Here is a 4,645-nt window from a genome sequence, read left to right on the forward strand (position 1 = left end):
TGGGAGGTGCCACTGTGTTCTTTGCCACCCAGTAACATGATTCCTTCTTGGAGGAAGGAGGTGACTTTTTTTTCTTAATGGCTAATACTGATTTAATAACCTTTCATTTTGCAACTGTGGATGTGTGTGAGCCAGAGCCCAACCCTGTCATGGCAGGTGCTGGAGGAGGGACAAAAAAAAAAAGGCTATGTCTGACAAGAGATGTGTATTCTCACTGCTGGGCTTCAGTAGCTGTGATCATTGTCCTTGCCAGAATGAAGTTCATCCTGAACAGTGTTTGAATTAGACAAAAGCTTCTCTCTCACAATGTTTTGCATTATTAAAATGACCTTTCCAAGAGGAAAATTTTATATGTGAAAGAAGAATAACATCTTTGTTTCCAAGGCTGTTACCATAAGTGAGTGTGGTCCTGCTGAGTGTGGAAGCCTTCCTTGTTGCACAGGTCAAAGTTCCCTGTCAGAGAACATTCCTACCCATCCCTTCTACAGCTGTTTGCTGCTTTTCTGTCTTTTGAAGAAGGATTTCTATGTAAGTTTTCAGGTGGTGTTGAGCATTTGTCCAAATATAATGTGTCATAAAAGAGAGAATAGAAATCACTCTAGAAAAAAGAAATACTTCCCATTTTGCTTGAGCTACTTTCTTATCCCTGAGGCTGTTTGTGGTGGTAGCCAAAAAGCAGCAGCAGGTGCAGCAGCCTTGCCTCCAAGCTCTCCAGGGCTGCCCCAGGGCTCAGCTCCATGTCTCAGCCATGGCAGGGCAGGTGGCCTTTTGTAATTGTGTCCAGCTCCAGCCTGGAGCCAGAGGCAGAGAATTTAACTTGGCTGGATCTGTAATGAAACCTAAAGGAGGTTCCAGTGCCTCACCCGTGCTGGAGGTGAAGCCTCACAGCTGCCCCAGCACCTGCAGCCTTTCAAGTGGCTGCAGCTCGGGGAAGAAGCTTTTGATGTTTCGACTCCTGCTTTACACACACACGTGTGGAATTTGTTTTCTCCCTTTAGAACAGACATCTTCAGACAGTGCTATCCATAGAGGGATTGGGGGAGGCAGGAGGCTGAAGGGAGGGGTGGTAGTTTTAACCCTGCAGCATGGGCAGCTTTTCAGTCTTGTTTGTGCCTCAGCAGAGAGTAACTTGCAGCTCTGCTGAACAAGCTCAAAGTGTTGTGTAGCTGAACCCACCAAAGTAAAAATCACAGCCCTTCCTTAGCTGGCTACTCACTGTCCTTCCTGGCAGAGGGGGAGCCAGGGAAGCACAGGCACAGCAGCACCTGCTCCAGTGGGATTGCTCTGGAGGCAGCTACAAAGGAAGGGCCTTGGAGCAGGGCGGCAGCACTGGGACAGCTCAGGGCCCGTCCCGGGCACCCCCAGCTGCCTTTCCACTGGCCACTTTTCCAGCCACTCATCCCCCAGCCTGGAGGGATCCATAGGGCTGTTGTGACCCAAGGGCAGGACCTGGCACTTGGTGGTGTTGAACCTTATTCCCTTGGCCCATGGATCCAGCCTGTCCCAATCCCTGTGCAGAGCCTTCCTGCCCTCCTGCTGATCAGCACTCCTGCCCAACTCCATGGCACCAGCGGACTGCCTTGGTTCATCAGTAGTGATGTCAACCAGGGCTGGCCCCAGCACTGAGCCCTGGGGGACACCACCGTGACCGGTTGCCACCTGGGTGCAGCAGCATTCCCCACCACTCCCTGGGCCCTGCCCAGGCAGGATTAACCCAGCCACTGTCCAAGCCCCGGGCTGACAGCTTTTCCAGGAGAGTGATGTGGGAGGTGGTGTCAAAGGCTTTGCTGGAGTGCAGGGAGCCACGACCACAGCCTTCCCTTCATCCCCAGGTGGGCCACAGAAGGAGATCAGGTTGGTCAGGCAGCACCTGCCTTTCACAAGCCCCTGCTGGCTGGGCCTGATCCCGTGGTTGTCCTGCATGTGCTGTGTGATGGCAGGGGGGATTATCTGCTCTGTGACCTTTCCTGGCACTGAGGTCAGGCTGACCAGCCTGTACTTCCATGGATTTTGCTTCCAGCCCTTCTTGTAGAGGGGTGTCACATTGCCAATTTACAACCCAGACCTCCCCAGGACTGCTGGTAAAGGAGGATGGAAGGGGGCTTGGGGAGCACTTCACTGGCTCCCACAACAGTGGGGGGTGGAGCCCACCTGCCCCATGGACTGCTGTGGGTCCAAGTGCTGTAGCAGCTCCCTGACCATTTCCACTCGGATTGAGGCCTGCCTTCTGCTCCCCATCCCTGTCTCAGGAGATGTGTACCCAGAGAACAACTGGTCTTGCCGTTATGCACTGAGGCAAAGAAGGCAGGAAGTACCTCAGCCTTCTCCTCATCCTTTGTCACTGTGTTTCCTCCTGCATCAATAAAGGATGAGGATTCTTCTCAGCCATCCTGTTGTTGCTGATGTATTTATAGAAACTTTTTTTTTTTTTTGCTTTTACAGCAAGATTAAATTCCAGTTAAGCTTTAGCCCTGCATAACCCTGATAGCCTTGAATTCCTTCTGAGTTACCTGCCCCTTCTTCCAAAGGTCACGTGCTCCTTTTTCCCGAGCTCCAGCCAAAGCTCCCTGTTCAGCCAGGCTGGTCTCCTTCCTTGCTGGCATATTTTTCAGCATGTGGGATCATCTACTCCTGTGCCTTTAAAATTTCCTTCTTAGAAGCACATCCAGCCTTCCCATACTCCTTTGCCTTCCAGTGTTGCCTCCCAAGAGACTCTGACAACCTTTTCAGTGAGAGGAGGCCTTTAATTCATCAGCCCTCCTCCACCTGCTCTTGCTTTTAGATAATTCCTGCATCCCATAGAGGCAAAGGGAGACAAGTCATCATCCCAATGCTGATTTCCAAAACTATAAATACCTTTTCCTCTGTGGTAAGGAGGGTCCTTAGACTGGATGGAGCCAAACCTTCCAAGGGAACACACCCTTGTCTTGTGTGCTTTGTTTTTATTTGGTTGTCTTTCTTCCCCAGAACAGGGCTTCTCTTCCCATGTTAGGTGACTCCTCCCAGATGAGGAAATGCCTTCCCTGAAAAGTCCTCGGTGCATCTCTGACTACATCACCAAATGTTCAGATGTGTTCTTACCTCAAGGGAACTGCCAGGAAAGATTATTTTCCACTGGGCCATAATTACCTGCTGCTACTTCCAAATGGCCAAAAAAAGAACACCAGGAGAGGCTTCAGTAACTTTGGGATTAAACTGAGCAGGCACAAGGAGTGGTAGGTAAGCCAGCTGGCAGGCTTGAAGAAGCAACTCAGCTTCATTTTCTCCTTTGTTCATGGGTCTTTGCACCTGCCCCTAAGCTTTAATGAATGTTTCACAGAGCCCCAGGAACCACAGACTAATTCTGAATGGTTCCCAAAGCTGCTGAGCCACTCTTACCCAGGACCATTACTGTCTTCTCACAGGGGTGTCTCTGTATTATAAAGAAATGCAGCTGCTCCAGTATCCTCACCTGAAGGGCAAAGTTTTTTGGGTTTAGGGGTTTTTTCCCCCTTTTTTTTTTTTTTAGTAAAAAAAAGTATGTTGAAGGTTTGAATTTAAAAGAAAATAAATACATAAAATCCTTTGCTTGACCACTGAGTCAGGGAGCAGCTCCAATTCCCACAGCCTGTGCTACAGCCAGCCAGGGACTCTGCTGAGCTGCTGCTCCAGGTGTGTCAGAGATTTTGGCCTTAGTTCTCCCTGGTGGCTGCTGCACCCAGTTCAGCGTGCGCACCGATCCCACAGCGGTGTCACCCTGTGCACCCTCCAACCTCGCCCTGCCCACCAGCTCAGCCCCTGCCACGTGCCCCAGCAGCCACCTGAGCACTGGAGCCTGCACTGGGCAGAAGGAAAGGGTTGTCTCACCTCATCTACTGCAGAGTCCTCCTGCTTTGTTTGCTGTCAGCCCCGTGTGGAGCTCAGAGGCACCTGGAGCAGCGGGGGTGGGAAGTGCAGCTCAGCAGTGCCTTTCATCCCACTGAACAGTGAATCCACCAGGACATCCTCCCTCTCCCTTTCCTGCTTTGCAAATGGAAAAGCATCTGGGCACAGGGCTGGGGTAGCCAAGGGAAGTTTCATCCAGACACCGGCCAGAGCTGGGGCATGGCTGCTTCAGTGGTTACTGCTGAACATCACGCTTCTCTTTCTGAGGTGATGCACAAAACCACGTCCCTGCTCTCCCAGTAATGCACGCCCCCCTCTCCTTGCCAAAGCCCCCACACAGACCCTTGGAAGGTCCCACGTCCTTGAGCCAGGCCTTGTTCAGCCCAGGAGGGATTCAGAAGCTCAGTGCAGCTGTGGCAGCATCCGTGAGCGTCCTCCCAGAGCCAGCACAGAGCCCTGGAGCCCCCAGCCCTTGCTGGGCACAGCCCACCTCGTGCCCAGGGCAGCTGTCACAGCATCCCCCTCTCACTGCTGGCTGAGGCTTCCCGTGCAAGTCCCTTCCCTGCCTGATCGAGCCTCAGAGCTCTCTGTTAGGACAGGATTGCTCATTTCCTCACAGGGTTGGGAAGGTCAACTTCACCCTTAAAGGTTCGTGGTGGTTTTTTTCCCATAATTTCCAAGGAAGCTCTTAACTCCCTGAGATTCTGTTATTGTCAGCATCAGAAAATTGTGTAACTTCTTTATCTGTTCTCTGCGTGCTTATCCATTCCCATAAGGAAGG

The sequence above is a fragment of the Anomalospiza imberbis genome, chromosome 5, assembly GCF_031753505.1.
Source record: "Anomalospiza imberbis isolate Cuckoo-Finch-1a 21T00152 chromosome 5, ASM3175350v1, whole genome shotgun sequence".
NCBI lineage: Eukaryota > Metazoa > Chordata > Aves > Passeriformes > Viduidae > Anomalospiza > Anomalospiza imberbis.